This window comes from Dipodomys merriami, unplaced genomic scaffold, assembly GCF_024711535.1.
Source record: "Dipodomys merriami isolate MVZ:Mamm:240054 unplaced genomic scaffold, mDipMer1.0.p SCAF_565, whole genome shotgun sequence".
NCBI lineage: Eukaryota > Metazoa > Chordata > Mammalia > Rodentia > Heteromyidae > Dipodomys > Dipodomys merriami.
The window spans coordinates 374,233-391,565 of NW_027206141.1; positions in this window are offsets into that span (position 1 = coordinate 374,233).

Here is a 17,333-nt window from a genome sequence, read left to right on the forward strand (position 1 = left end):
TTGTTGGTGGGAGTGTAAACTTGTTCAACCACTTTGGAAAGTAGTATGGAGGTTCCTCAAAAGACTCCACATAGAGCTCCCCTATGACCCAGCAATCCCACTTTTGGGCATTTACCCAAATGTTTGCAAACAAGACCACACTAAAGCTACCAGCACAACTATGTTTATTGCAGCAGTATTTACTATAGCTAAGATATGGAACCAACCCAGATGCCCCTCAGTAGATGAATGGATCAAAAAAAAATGAGGTATATATACACAATGGAATTCTATGCCTCCATCAGAAAGAATGACATTGCCCTATTTGTTAGGAAATGGAAAGTCTTGGAAAAAAATTATATTAAGTGAAGTAATCCAGGCCCAAAGAAACATAGGTCCCATGGTTTTCCTTATTTCCAATATCTAGATTATTTCTGAGTCAAGCAGAAAAGGTCAGATAAGGTGATGTTAGGGAAATGAACCCTAAGATATGTGTTCAAATGCTTTTTTTTCTTTCCTGAGATTGTTTCTAACAAATTTGTAAGATATTTCTTTGTTGCTTTGTATGTCCCTCCCCCACAGTATAACCCCTACTTTCACTGTATTTGATGTCGGTATAATTTGTTTAGGGGAAGGGAAAAACAAATCGTTTAAATAGAGATACAGTTGGACCCATTGCAACAATTAGATGTACAAATCATTATGTCGAAAATGAACTTTACAATTTTCATGCGGGGAGTGGGGAAAATTAGAGGGGTAGGGGGAGAATGGGAAGGAATGGGAAGGGGAAACAATGGAGGAGGCTACAATGGTTGATAAAAAATGTACTCATTATCTTGCCCATGTAATTGTAACCCTTCTGTACAGTATTTTCACTTTAAAAAAAGACTTGAATTCAATATCTGATAGCTTTGCTCATTAGGTAGCACTCTGCCACTTGAGCCATATCTCCAAAAATGATTTTTTTAAATAGCTGGAAATCATTAATTTTTCTTCAGATGATATGCTTCATTAGTGTTGTTCTAAAACTCATCCAAATGAAAAAAGATTTATAGACCCTAGAGATGATCTGAGCAGATTCTCATGCTTTGCTTCTAATGGCATAACATTTTAGGGACATGATTTTTAATTATTATTTTAAGTAACAAAGGAGTTATCATTAAACAAAGCAGTTTATGCATACAATATACCTTGATCAATGACAACCCTTTCAACATTCTCATCCATGTCTCCTCTATGAACCTCTTCCTTAACTCTTTTTAATTTTTAGGATATTTACTGGATTCCTCTCTGCACTTCACCCCTGTTCTCCTTTTCATTCTTCTCATTTTCCCTCTTCACCCCTCTTTTGACTACCCACTTCCATATTATCCAGAAACTCTACTCCTAGGCATTTACCTGAACATTTACAAACTAGGATGTAGTAAAAGTTTCAGCACAACCATGCTTACTGAATCACCCCACCTATCCCTCAAGAGAGAAATGAATCAAGAAAATGCAATACACACACACGCGCATGCGCGCACGCGCGCGCGCGCGCACACACACACACACACACACACACACACACACACACACACACACACACACTGGAAATTCTACTTACCCATCAGAAAGAATATTGTCCAATTTGTATCTCATTTCTCATTTCTTCTGCCTGGTATCCCATTGTTGCCATACTGTCCCTGTACTGCAGTAACTGACACATGCAAACTGATGTAAAATATTGTCAGGGTAATTGGCTAGGAATAGATTCCTGAATAAGTTCTTTGCTCATTCTCTTCGTCTATTCATGCCTTTGAGTAGTGATTGTACAGATTCATTTGTACCATTTGCTACACATAAAAGAGATGAACCACTTGTACGTATATATACATGTATATACATACATGTATATACATACATACATGGATATATGCATTTTATGATTTCAAGAATTATGGAGCTAACAAAAATCATATGCATTTTCCTTCCTTTTCAATTCTTTCAAAGCCTAAATAACTTTGTCTCTTTTGAATACCTAATTTTAAAGAGAGTGTCATCATCTCTAATCTGTCAGTGCCCTTGAAATTAGATGTTCCAATAAATCAAAATTACTTAGGCTTTTTGGTGGAAGAGAAGAGTATTACTAGGGTTTTATTCAGGACTTTGGTTGTATAGCACCAAGCAGCTCAACTACTGTTGCCATAGTTCTAGTCCCTTTTATTTGCTTGAGTTCTTTAAGTTTTTGCCCAGGTCTGATCTTAGATTGACTGAGACTTTGCTACCTATGCCTCCCACATAATTAGGTAGGATTACAGATGTGAACCAGGATGACCAGATCATTTGTTGAGATGGCTGTCTTGGCAGTTATTTCTCTGGCCTGGCCTCAGACATTTCTGCTTTTCAATCAGCTAGGATTACAGATGTGGGCTACTATACTTGGTGTACATGACACCTTCCTTTTTTTGAGAGGTTTTTATTGTAAAAATACTGTATAGAGGGGTTATAGTTACATGAGCAAGGTAATGAGTGCATTTTCTATCAAGCATTGCTACCTCCTCCTTTGTTTTTCCCCTACCCTCCCTTCCCTCCCACCTTCACAACTACACTCCCTCTTCCCCCTTTCCCCACTTCCCTGCCTAAATTGTAAACTTCCTTTCTCAACATAGTGTCTTGTGTATCTCATTGTTACAATGGGTCAGCCTGTATCCTTGTTTAAACATTTTGTTTTCTCCCTTCCCCTCCCCAAGCTAGAGAAGTGTGTATACAAGATGCAGGGCACCGACATCAAATACAGTGAAAACAGGGGTCATACTCTGTGGGAGGAACACACAAGGAAACAAAAAAAATCACAATATAGATGATAAACCCCTATCTTGAGGGTTATTTCACTTCACATCATCTTATCTGATCATATATACATAGCTTTTGAACTTTTATACTTGTCCCAGACATATACTAGTTATTGCAGACAAGGGAAACCATAGGATCTATGTTTCTTTGGATCTGGCTTACTTAATATAATTTTTTTCCAAGACTCCACTTAGAGCTCTCCTATGACCCAACAATCCCACTTTTAGGCATTTACCAAATCATCACAAACAAGACCATACTAAGCTACCAGCACAACGATGTTTATTGCAGCATTATTTACCATAGCTAAGATATGGAACCAACCCAGAGGCCCCTCAGTAGATGAATGGATCAAGAAAATGTGGTATATATACACAATGAAATCCTATACCTCAACAGAAAGAATGCCATGGCTCCATTTGTTAGGAAATGGAAAGACTTGGAAAAATTATATTAAGTGAAGTAAGCCAGGCCCAAAGAAACATAGGTCTCATGGTTTCCCATATTTGCAATAAGTAGTATATGTCTGAGACAGGTAGAAACAGTCAGATAAGTAGATGTTGGCAAAATGAACCCCAAGATAAGGATTCAACTGATTTTTCTTTCTTGTGATTATTTCTAACATATTTATAAGATGATTTTTTTGTTGCTTTGCATGTCCCTCCCACACGGTACAACCCTTGTTTTCACTGTATTTGATGTTGGTATAATTTGTAGAAGGGAAGGGAAAAAACAAATTGTTTAAATAGGGGTACAGGTGGACTCATCACAACAACGAGATGTACAAGACGTTATGTTGAAAAAGGAACTTTACAACTTTGGATTGGGGTGCGTAGGTGCGGGGGGTGGATGGGAAGGGGAAACAAAGGAGGAGGCAATTCTTGATAAGAAATATACTCATTACATTGCCCATGTAATTGCAAACCCTCTGTATGGTATTTTCCCACTAAAAAAGAGAAAATGTCGTGTGTGTGTGTGTGTGTGTGTGTGTGTGTGTGTGTTTGTGTGTGTGTGTGTATCACATTGTATATATTTATATATGTATATGTGTATATACATACATATATAGAGATGTATATATATATATATGTATATATATTTATATAACCATAGATTCCGTAGTTTCCCTTACTTGCAGTAACGAGTACATTAGTACATGGTATCATATGACCATATAAGATGATGTTAAGTGACATGAACCCCAAGAGAGGGACACAAATGATTCCATGAGATTCTTATCTCTATATAATCCCCCAGAGAAAGTTGGAAGGAGAGCTATGGTTCAATTATTGAGCACCACCCTTTAGGGAAAAAGCTTAAGTGAGAAGGTAATGTCCTGAGTTTAAACATCAGCACTCAAAAAAGTTGATTTCTTTTCCTTGAGGTTTTTATTAAGTTGCTCAGAAAATACTCAACATTGAATTTATGTTTAGTATTACTATCAAAATTATGTTATATTTATTGATGTTTTTCTTTATTTTCCTAAATTTTACTTACACATTAATATCCAGTAATGGAAAGAGATGATTAGTGTTTCACAAGTTTTTATGGCAGTTGAATATATGGATGAGAGATGCTTACAAGGAGTTTGGACTGAAAATAGATATGTGCAAGCTCTTCACATAAATATGTTATAGTTGAAGAATCTGTGGTTCTGTATGAAATAAAATAAAGAAATCAGCAAGGAAAGGTAAGGTATGATTCTGGAAAGCACACAATTTTGGAAGATAAAAAGACAATGAATATATGTAGATTTTGGTAAGAACTTTGTAACACACCTAACATTTTATTTCTTAAAATTTCTAGTGTAAGGCATTTCAGTTAACTTTATTTTACAAAGTTAAACATGATTGGCATTTAATACTTACTAGCTTCTGTCTCAGGTGAGCAATTATTCTAACCAGGTGCCAGGGGTTCATGCCTATAATCCTAGCTACTCCGAGGGCTGAGGTCTCTAGATCCTAGTTCAAAGCCAGGTTGGAGAGGAGAGTTGGTGAGACTTTTCTGTTCAAATAACCATGAGAAAACTGGAAGTGGCATTGTGGCTCAAAGTGGCAGCACTAGCCTCGAGCAATAAATTTCAGATACAGAACCCAAGTTGTGAGTTCAAGTTCTCTGAAATTATTCTTAAAATACTTGTTCTCAGGATTTCATTAACTTGTCTAGAAGAATGTTTTAAACTTAGGGATGTTTTATTTTATGTTGTCAGCATTGATTTTTAAGATGTGCAGAGAAAAATTAAAGTCAGAACTGGTTTGTATTGTGTTGTATTAGGCATTGCCTCTACACACAGAGATCAGCTGGAAAGCAGATGGTCAAATCCTGGCTGTTGGCAATGAAGATGGATACGTGTTTCTTTGAGCAAATAAACAAAATATGTAATGGCAGCCTTTATCTATAATACCTTAATTGTAACAAAATTAATATCATTACTATTATTATTTTTGTCAGTTGTGGGGCTTGAATTCTGTGTCTGGGCATTGTCCCTCAGCATTTCAGCTCAAGGCTAGCACTCTACTACTTGAGCAACAGTGCCACTTTACATTTTCTGAACCTTTAGTTGGAGATAAGGGTCTCACAGACTTTATTGCCCAGGCTGGCTTTGAATAGAGACCTTCAGTTCTCAGCCTCCTTAGTAGCTAGGATTACAGGTGTGAGCCACTGGGGCCTGGCAGTAAAATTATTTTGAAAAAGAAAAATCCCATGATTCTATTCTTAAACGATTACAATCTGGCAAGTGTATCTGTAACGTTAGTTGTATCAAGTAACCATAGTCAGCAATCATTTTTAGATCTCACTATGTCCTGTCCAATGCCAGATAATATTTCATTAATTTACTTTTTCCTAACAAAGTTCATTATGAATTCTCAACAGCACAATTTTCTAGTGAGTAAAAAGAATTATTCAGAATATTTATTTCAACAAACAGCATTTTGCACTTAAAAAATTTTTTTTCCAGTGCTGGGGCTTGAAATGAGGGCCTGGGCACTCTCCCTGAGTTTATTTTGCTCAAGGTTAGCACATTACCAATTGAGCCACAGCACCACTTCCAGTTTTTCTGCTTACATCATACTGAGGAATCAAATCAAGTGTGTCATGCATGCGAGGCCAGCACTCTACCACTAACCACATTCCCAGTCATTCGGTCCTGGTATATTTCGCCTTCTAGATGAATAGAAACATTCCAGCCTCTGAACTTGAAGCTGATCCCTGCCATCCAACGACATCACAATCTTGTGAGTAGCACTAACTGGCCTCATGAGCATAGCAGCCAGCTAGAGCTCAGCTGTCTTATGGCCTTGGCCTCCAACAATGCAGTCATTTCTGTGCACAGACTGAAAACTGTCATAGGTAAGTTTGATATATTCCATCCTATTCTCAGAGACTTGCCATTCTCAGCTTTGTATGCTTTAAATTCTGTTAAACATTAATTACTATTTCCCACCATTCTCAAACGTAACATGTATGTCTTACTTTAAAATTTATTCAAACATGCAAAAATGTTAACATAGTTGCTGTCCACTAGTGGTTCATGTTTTAAAATCTATCTACTTTAGAGGTCAAAAACTGAGTATCTTGGTTTAAAGCAGCCCAGGCAGAAAAATCTGAGATATTTCTCCAATTCAGAAACCAAAATTCAGAAGCGGAGATGTGGCTCAAGTGCTAGAGTGTCAGCTTTGAGCAAAAAGACTAACCAAGTATAATTGGTCTACTTCAGACTCACTCATGGAGCGCGCGCGCACACACACACACACGGACACACACACACAGACACACAGACACACACACACACACATACACACACTGTACATTCTCCTAGACAACCCTTCTTGAGCAATATTCAATGTCATTAACCTAATGCATGCTTTCCAAATTATTATGGTAGGGATTAATCTACATTTGTATTTATGATAATGCATTTTTTTTCTTTTTTTTAATTTAATTTAATTTTATTTGTGAACATACTGTACAGAGGGGTTACAATTACATGGGCAGGATAATGAGTACATTTCCTACCAAGCATTGCAGCCTCCTCCTTTGGTTTACCCTTCACATCCCTTCCCGGCCTCCCCCCTCCCCCCAATCCCAATCCTTCTCCTTTCCCCCCCTTCCCCCCCACCCCCGCACAGACGTTGTAAAGCTCGTTTTGGACATGACAACTTGTACTTCTCATTGTTGCAACAGGTCCGCCTGTATCCTTAAACAACTGGTTTTTCCCCATCTCCTCCACAAGTTATACTGACATCAAATATAGTGAAAGCAGGGGTTATACTGTGGGGGAGGGACATACAAAGCAACAAAGAGATAATCTTATAAATGCGTTAGAAACACATGCATGAAAGAAAAAAACATTAAAATACATATTTAAGGGTTCATTTTCCTGACAATATCTAGTATATGTATGAGTCAAGCGGAAAAGGTCTGATAATGCATTTTTGTACTTTTTCTTTTTCACTTTTTTTTGTTACTTATGTGAGAGAACAGTGTTTTGTGAAGACTAAACAGAAATCAATGTGTCAGTAAATAGATAGTGACAGACTGAAAGATGCAGATAATACCACTTGAAATTTTATTTCTCCAAATTTAAATATATATGCATATGTATGTATTTAAAATTTCTGACAAGATTTTATTTCCATTAACAATGATCTATTTGTTCCATTTTATAAATTTAACATATTGTATGTTTCATAGTAGATTAATACTTATAGAATTTCTTTCCTTTGGAGACAATGTTCTGCAGTGTAGACCAGGATTTCTTCAACTCCTAATTCTCCTGTGTCAGGTTCCTGAGTAATGATTGCATTACCATATGGTAGCATAGTATCATGTCCAGCTATATTATTTACATTTTGTACAGTAGAATATTAATGTGAACAGCTTTAAGCCACATATATTCATGAGCATGAATGAATTTCTTGCAGAAAATGTTATAAATAGAATTACTGAGTGAAGCTAATTATGGTAGACATGACTGTAATCCTAGTTTCCAGGAGGATTGTAAACTTAAGAGAAGCCTGAGCTACACAGTAAGTCCCTTTTAAACCAAAACAACAACTGTTGAGCTTGGAAGAAGGAAAGTTTTGCTAAGTGGGGTGAGAGGAACTTACAAAATGTAGTGTGTGTTTGTATGTGTGTGTGTGTGTGTGTGTGTGTGTGTGTGTGTGTGTGTGGTTGTGCTGGACCTAGGGCTTGAACTCAGGACCTGGGCACTGTTCCTGAGGTTTATGCTCAAGTCTAGCACTCTACCACTTGGACCAACCTCCACCTCAAGCTTTTTTAGAAGTCATTGGAGATGAGTCTGATCCAGTTTTCTGTTCAGGCTTAGAACCTTGATCCTCTTTCTCAACCTCTTTTCTAAGTAAGATTACAGGCGTGAGTCTGTAGTAGTTGTTGTATTACTGTTAAGTAATATAGTAAACATGCCAGTTTATACTCCTTCCAGCAGTGCTTGAGTGTTGCATACACACCTAAGATAAAACCCACTCCATAATCCCGTGAGATACATATTGTTATGCTGACTTTACCTATGAAGAATTTGAGCTCCAGAGAGTTAGGTTAAGTTTGAGTTCCCATCTAGTATACAGTGGAGCCTGTATTCAAGCTCAACTAGATCTGTCTATTTCAGAAAACACGGAGTCATCATCTGTTCTAGTCAGCATGTGTTCTAGCAAGTACTGCTCATTGCAAGTACAGTTCTGTGCCTGACAGATTACCTTTCTCTCTCTTTAACTGTTTGCACCGCCTTTCATAAGCTAGGGAAGCACAAGTGATGAGAAGAGCCATTTTTGAAGGGGAAATTGATAGTGGGGTTTGAACTTGATATCACATACATATTAGTCAGATCTTCCATTTGAGTTATGCCTCCAGCACTCTATTTCTGTTTTATTTTTTGTATTATTATTACAAAGGTGAGTTATACAGAGGTTATAGTCATAAGTCAGGTCTGGATATATTTCTTTTTTAAAATGTCACCCCTTCCCTTGCTCTCTCAATTTTTCTCTCTCACTGGTTTGGTTTTATTAAATTCCTCCTCCTCCTCCTCCTGCTCCTGCTCCTGCTCCTCCTCCTCCTCCTCCTCCTCCTCCTCCTCCTCCTCCTCCTCCTCCTCCTCCTCCTCCTCCTCCTTCTCCTTCTCCTCCTCCTCCTCCTCCTCCTCCTCCTCCTCCTCCTCCTCCTCCTCCTCCTCCTCCTCCTTCTTCTTTCTTCTTCTTCTTCTTCTTCTTCTTCTTCTTCTTCTTCTTCTTCTTCTTCTTCTTCTTCTTCTTCTTCTTCTTCTTCTTCTTCTTCTTCTTCTTTCTTCTTCTTTCTTCTTCTTCTTCTTCTTCTTCTTCTTCTTCTTCTTCTTCTTCTTCTTCTTCTTCTTCTTCTTCTTCTTCTTCTTCTTCTTCTTCTTCTTTCTTCTTCTTCTTTCTTCTTCTTCTTCTTCTTCTTCTTCTTCTTCTTCTTCTTCTTCTTCTTCTTCTTCTTCTTCTTCTTCTTCTTCTTCTTCTTCTTCTTCTTCGAGATCTAGAAGGAATAGTTATATATTGTGGCAATGACTACATTTCTTTTGTCTTTGTTTTTGTTTCAGTAAGTAATAAGGCTTGAACCCAGGGCCTGAATACTGTCTCTGAGCTCTTTTGCTGAAGAATGGCACTCATATTGAGCCACAGTTCTACTTCCCTGAGTGCATTTCTTTTTGGACAATGTTAACCTTTCCCTTCATCTCTTCCAGTTTTCCCATCCTTCCCCACAAACAAGTTGCATAGGTCATTTTCAGCATAGTACCAATTGAATATCACTGATACACATGTTCATCATTTGTCTCTCCTTTTGAATGCCCCTTTAACCTCGCAAAGAGAGATAAAGATGAAACATGACAAAAATGAAATAAAATAAAGAAAATTATCTTGTTTCTGTTTCCTAGTCACTGGTTCTTTTTGAGATAAAATGTGTGTGTGTGTGTGTGTGTGTGTGTGTGTGTGTATGTGTGTGTGTGTGTGTGCACGCGCACATACTGGGGCTTGAACTCAGAGAGCTGATTTTTAGCTTTTTAACTCAAGGGTAACAGTCTATCACTTGAACCAAACTTTCACTTCTTGATTTTGAATGGTTAATTGGAGATCAAAATTTCACAGATTTTTCCCACCTGTTCTAGCTATAATCCACTTTCCTCAGATCTCAGCTTTATAAATAGCTAGAGTTATAGGTGTGAGCCACTGGTGATGCTTGGTCTACTTTCTTTTTGTTAAGTAGTTGAAATGTAAAAGACAGTTGTAACTATAATTAAAAAGAAATCCATTTAACTTTCCCAGCTTCATTAACTTTTAAAACTTTGTCACATTTGATATGTACAGAAAAACATTGTTTGTAAATGTTCCTACAATTTGGTTTTCATCTGGGTTTTTTCCTCATAATGAACTTGATTTTATAGCTTTTTACCTACTAAATATTGATGAGAATATGTCCAGAGGGCATTAATGACCTTTTGCTGGTTTTCATAAGGAAATGGTGCAAGCTAACACTTGTGATATATTTGTTTGCAGGACCCCGATGATATATCCACATTCTTAGCTAGAAGACAATAGTGCCTGTTATAAATCATCTAGATCTGGCAAAACCCTGACACAGGCCTTGTTACCACCTTCCTGTAGGTCCTCTTAGAGTGCAATCCTGCCTCTCCAGTGACCATGACAGAGCCCTGCTGGGCGTTCTTAGGACACAGTCAAGGTCACCAGTCAGGCTTGGCACCTACTGCTTCCTATGATGGAACTACACAGGAAATGTTAGGTCCTTAAGGTGTCATAAGTCCCGAGAGTTCTTCCTTGAACATTCGAACCTAAGAATTAAGGAGAAATCAAACTCTCTCTTCCTTGTGCCAGTTGTGGACCTGTATTTCTTCTGCTGCTGTCATCTTCTGTGGAAAAAAATGATCTGAGCTCTATAAGCCATTTTGCTTATTCTAGGTCCTTAGGGTAAATCTGGCTTTTATACTTAGACAAAAAGAAATGTAGTGATAAAAAATAGCAAACTAAAATTTTTTCTAGTATATTTATTATCCAAATATGTTTTCATATCCTACCAATAATTCTTATTAGTAAGAGGCACTTAATTAGCAGTCACTCTCACAAACTCCTAAGTTCCTCAGTGAGCTGTGCGAGAGAAACCAGAGCAAGTTTCAGGGGGCCTCCAGACTAACTTTTTGCCCAGGGAGGAGTGCCTCCAAATTAAACAAAGAATATCTCAGATTACATGTCCAAGCTATACATACCAAAGAAAACTAAGAACAAGAGATTAGTCTAACCTGGGAACAGTGAAGATCACAAACACGAATTCTATGTTAACAGAAATGAAAAGAAATTTTCCTTTTTTCATATAATACAATAAAAAGCACTACTTTTCTCATTATCACTTAATTGTGGTTGTATGTACTCAGCACTAGCTCTTGAAAGTCCTAAAAAACTCTTTGACACAAACTCAGAAGTTCCATTGGTATTAGCTTGAGAGTTTATGGAAAAAATTACTTTTTATATTTTTAAAAATCTATTTTATTATAAAGATGCTGTACAGAGGGGTTACATTTACATGAGTAAGTTACATTTCTCATTGAACATTATTACCCACTTAGTGTTTTTCTCCCTGTCCCTTCGCTCCTCTCCTTCCCACCCCCATTACATTGTAACGTTAATTTCTGCCATAGTGTCCTGTGAGTATCATTGTTGCAATGGATCACCATTTGTACTTCTTTCAGCATTTTGTTATTTCCCTTCCCTTCCCCCAATCAGATAAAGGCATATACAGGATACAGGGTACCAGAATCAAAGACTGGAATTGCAATAAAAACAATAGGAAAAGAAAAATGACATAAAGTAAGAAGAAAGAACTATCTGCAGTACATTGGCTACATCAAGCTTGACAACTAAACGAAAGAAGACCTGCTGTTTCTATGTCTTGGTGTTCATTTCAGTTAGCATCATTTTCTCTGGTCATATATATATTCATAACTCCTCAGCTATTATGATCCACTTTCAGGAGTAACAGGCTAATGCTAATCATTGCAAATGAGGGAAATCATAGAGCTCCTGTTTGTTTGGGCCTGGCTTGATTAGTATAGTATGATTTTTTCCAAGTCTTTTCATTTTCTTACAAAAGGGACGATGTCATTCTTTCTGATAGAAGCATAAAATTCCATTGAGTAAATATACCACATTTTCTTGATCCATTCATCTATTGAGGGGTAAATGGGTTGTCTCTATATCTTAGCTATGTGTAACAATGCTGTAATGAACATAGTTGTGCTGGTAGCTTATTATACCCCAGTTTGAGATCATTTGGATAAATTCTGAGGAGTGGGGTGGTTAGATCTTAGGGAAGTTCTATGTTTAGTCTTTTGAGAAACCTTCATTCTGCTTTCTAGAGTGGTTGAACCAGCTTACATTCCTACCATCAGTGTAGTAGTGTTCCTATTTAGCCATATCCACCCCAGCATCTGTTATTATTTGTTCTCTTGATAATGGCCATTCTAATTGGGGTGAGTGGAATCTAAATATGGTTTTGGTTTTAATTTACATTTCTTTTATGACCAGTGATGGTGAGCATCCCCCTTCTCTTTCCAAGAGGCCACGCTATTACAGGTTTCTAGTGTCTCAACAGAAACATAGAAACTTGAAATATTGTGTGCTTTTTGTTGTACATTCACTTCACTTGGAGTTTTCAATGACTCCTATAACTTACAGCAAAGATTTATACTAATTACCTTACTGAAAAAAACACTGATTTTCAAAAAGCATAGAAAAAATATCTTTGCCAGGGGTCCCAGTGTATACTAAGGAAGTTTCTTTAGTGGGAAATTTTATTTGGTTGCTTGTTTGTTATGTCATTTTAACACATGTTGAATTTGGGGTTTCCCCACCAAATCTTCAACAAACTAGCAACTATGTTGCCTCATTGGATTTTGCTTCAAAAGTTACAAAATATTCTGACATATTTTTGGTTTGGTGTTTGGGGGTGGCTTTTGGAGTGCTAGTGGGCCTGTACTCAGGCTTGAACTGAGGGTCTGGAACTCCAGTTTAGATTGTTTACCACAATGATGTCACTGTGCCACTCAAACCACATATCCACTTCTGGCTTTTTCTACTAAATTGAAGATAATAATCTTGGGGATTTATTAGCTTAGGTTGGCGTCAAACTGTGATCCTCAGATCCCACCCTCGTGAGCAGCTAAGATTACAAGAATGAGCCAGATGCTGGATATATTGTGCTCCCTATGAAACCTAAACAAGGGCACATAATACTGAAGCATGTGTGTAAGGTTATGTATTTCAAACTTAGTTAGAAAAATATAGCCCGTGTGTGTGTGTGTGTGTGTGTGTGTGTGTGTGTGTGTGTGTGTGTGTGTTTGTGTGTGTGTGTACATAATATCAATGTGCAGAGGGAAATGAGGATGTATCTGATTTTGAGGAAAGATTTCACCGGGGCTTTTCAAAGACTGAACTACACTGTACAGAATGCCTGAGACTAAAGGTGAGGTAAATGATGTCATGTCTTATTCATCTACATCCCTTGCTAACATTTGCATGTACTGTGGTGTTGCCATGATTATTTTGTGTATGAGAGCCAGTGCTGGGGCTTGAATTCAGGACCTAGGTACCGTCACTTATCTTTTGTATATGATGCTAGCATTCTACCATTTGAAGCACAGCCCAGGTTTCTGCATTTACTGTTTATTTTTTTCAAACTTCCTGTGATTGTTTATGTTTTCACTTTCTTTTTTGGCTTTTTTTATTGTGAAATACTGTACAGAGGGGTTACAATTGCATGGGCAAGATAATGAGTACATTTCTTATCAAGAATTGTAGCCTCTTCCTTTGTTTCCCCTTCCCATCCCTTACCATCCTCCCCCCGCCCCCCAACCAGTCCTCCCCCCAACCAAAGTTGTAAAGTTCATTTTCAACATAACGACTTGTACATTTCATTGTTTCAATGGGTCCACCTGTATCCCTATTTAAACGATTTTTCCCTCTTCCCCTCCACAAATTATACCGTCATCAAATACAGTGAAAGCTGGGGTTATACTGTGGGGAAGGGACATACAAAGCAACAAAGAAATAATCTTATAAATGTGTTAGAAACAATCGCATGAAAGAAAAAAAAAACTTTTGAATACATATCTTAGGGTTCATTTCCCTAACATCAACTTATCTGGGAAGGTGGCTCAGTGGTAAAGTGCTTGCCTTGCATTTACTGTTTAATTGGAGGTAAGAATCGTTTTTGTTCAGTTGGCTTTGACCTGAGTTCCTCATATCTTAAGGTTCTGAGTAGCTAGTTTTACAGGCCTGAGCTTCCAATGCCTAGCTTTTCATTATTAATGTTACAAGCTACATGCTCACACACATTCCTTTCATTAAAAAATCTCACTCTTCAGGCTGACTGACAAGATGTGAGGAAAGATGGTTGAGTAGATAAGTTACCAAATGGGCCTCTAGCTCCATTAACATCATTCTGGCAGTAACTTTCATTTCAGTGTGTGAGTACATATTTCCACTCTCACTTGGCCTTTATTAACTACCTTTTTGAACTGTTTTTGATACATCTTTTAAACATTATCTCCCAAATAGGAGATATTATGTGACTGTATTTGATAATATTTCAGATGGGGGTAGTCTTGTGTGTCTGGATGTCTGTTGTCTGAGGCCGTCTAGCTGGGCTTCAGGTACAGAGCTAATGCTTCCTGTCTGCTGATTGCAGAGAGGAAGGTTTTCTTCCTGGTCAGGCTTTGATTTGAGATCCTTTCATGTTAGACTTCTAAGTAGCTAGGATAATATCCCGGAACAAGATGTAGTTGATATGAGAGCCATCATCTAGGCAATTCTTTGTTGCTCCCTGTGCATTTAACAGTTCCCTTTATATGCAGTAGGCTCTCTTGTACAGCCCCCTGTCACTCCGTGTTTCCCCCCCAACAGAACACATATGCACAATGCTTCATTGTAGGCTTAAAAAGAAACATATTTAGGATTCATGAATCTAGAATATATCAAAAACATTGACATTTTAAGAAAGTTAGAAAAATAAGTAGAATGAACATTTTACAACAATCAAAACAAAAAGAAAAATAAAGATTTTCCCAGGAAGGGGGAAGGGAATTTCTGAGTCTAGATTGGCCTCTAAGTTGCCTTTAGGCAGAAATTCTGCCTCAGAATCCTCAAAGGAATTTACTTCCTCATTAAAGACAGGATTTTCTTTGTGAGTCCAAGAGGGACAGATACTAATTTCTCAATGGAAAATTGGATCCCCTGAAGGAGGACAAATTGGTCTGGGTATTCTGTGAGGAAATATACCCTTTCCTCAACTGAATCTAGATTTTGGACCTCACTTAATGGTTTTCCTGAACATAGACTGGGGTCATTTTTCATTAGCACACATTTATCCTGCACACCTAGATGTGTCTTTTTGACTGGTTTGGAGCCGATCCAGGTAGACTGTGAATATCAATGAAAGTCATTCTGGATCATCTTCTTCCTTGGTGATATGTGCAGGTGCACCTGCATCACATCTAGGGTTCAGAACCAGTGGGATGTCCAGGACTCAAAGCCTGCTTGAGCCTTTCTACAAATTCAAAAAAAGAAAACCCTCTATGTTCACATGCTTTCTGGAGATCAGTGATGCCTTCCGATCTCTATCAGGCAACATAGATGACATCATTGATGGGTTCTTTATCTGGAGTTCTGCAGGAGCTGCTCTACGGTGATGCAAACCTGAGCGTGGAAATAGTTACAGGAGTCTTAGAACTATAGAAGTTAAGATGTGAATAAATTTCATGAGGATTTAATGGGAGAAGCTGTAGAACTTGAGTATGGACTGAACACTGATGAGAAGTTAGGATGTTTCTAATGAGTGGCTGCTTCCAAGTTCTTTCAAAAGGAGAACAGATATTAACTGGCAAAGAATATCCATAAAAGGATATTTTGCCAAGCTGGGGTGTACTAAGGGCTCTTGGTCAATCACTCACATCCCTGGAGACTCAGGTTCCATCCATACTCACCAGCTCTAAGGCATCTAAACAAGGACGACTTCCTCTTTTTCTTGGTCTCATGGGTCATGCGTTCCTCTATCTAAATTTGTAAGCTCCAGAAGAATATATAAGCAGAAGAGCAAGTCTGAAGAGGGCATGTTGAGCTTGACATACTGTGTAAGTTCTTTCAGGGTGTCATGGTTCTTGTGGCCATAGAAATCATCAGGGTAGAAGACCATCCTCATAAGGAAGATGGAACAAACCATGCTGTGGGCATATTGGTGACAAGGAAAATGAGAGCCCGCCCTCCCGATCCTGAGCCTTATACTAAAGCATTTTTCTGGCGGGATGTGCATGTTGGGAAGTGGGAAGAGACTTCTGCAAGCAGGATGTTCCTCACAACCCAGTTCTAGGAAATTCTCAAATACAATCCTCAAAAATTCCCCATGTGATAGGAGGAAAAAGTGGTTTCCCCACTGAATCTGACTTGTTATACACAGTCCTCCTTGTCGCCCATGAGAGTCCAAAAGCACAACCACATCCACAACTGTGTAATCTGCTATCCACTGAAGTGCCAAGCCTCAACCCCCTGGTGAAAATCACAACTGGTGTGCAAAGAAGAAAGTTGACTTATATCAGAAATCTAAAAGATACCCAGATTTCAAGGACAGAATTTCTCTTTGTGCCAACATCCACTTACTTCTTCATCTTGTTCATCTTCCTCCCAGTTACAGTAGAAGGATCTATACTGATGGGAGGAGAGGAGGAGGCTAACTCTATGCTTCTCCTTTTCTGAAATAACAGAACACACATGGGACTGGCTAAGTCCCAAATGGCAATGTAAACATGACAGACAAAAAGTGGAGATATGTCTATACAATTTCATGCAAATTCTGTGAGGATGCTTATATGGATCTGTCCAAATAAGTGCACAATGGCTCATGCCTCTAATCCTGCTAATCAGGAGGGTGAGATCTAAGGATCACAGTTTGAAACCAGTCTAGTTTGTAAAATTCTAAGGACACTTATCTTCAATTAACCGGCCTAAGGCCAGACCTGGATGTGGGGCTCAAATGGCAGAGTGCGACAAACGAGACAGCACTCGGGCCCCAAATTCAAGTTCAAGTTGCATCCTTACTTCTGTCTATATTCCCTCAAAGGCCTCCAAGATAGTGATTTCCTAGGTGAGGGGGACGTTGGGTGGTACTGACTCATTCCTTTAAACCTAGTCTCTCAGCAAGCAAACTGCTAAGGCTCCACTAGCTTCTGAGGCAAATGAATGTTCTGTCAGTCCAGCCCTAAGGAATTAGCTGGGAGTGCACTTCTTTGTCTCAAGCCAAGTTCCTGTGATAAGACCTCAGTGAAACAGTCTCAGAGAAGTATCAAGGATTCCAATAATCTGCCGGGGCTGGGGGAGGTAATCATCAGCCCTGGGTTTGAAAGAGGAACACTCATTTTTTAAACAGAATATCCAGCAACTGCTCCATTGTCCCCGACTCTCTATAGTGGTGGAGGAAATTTCCAA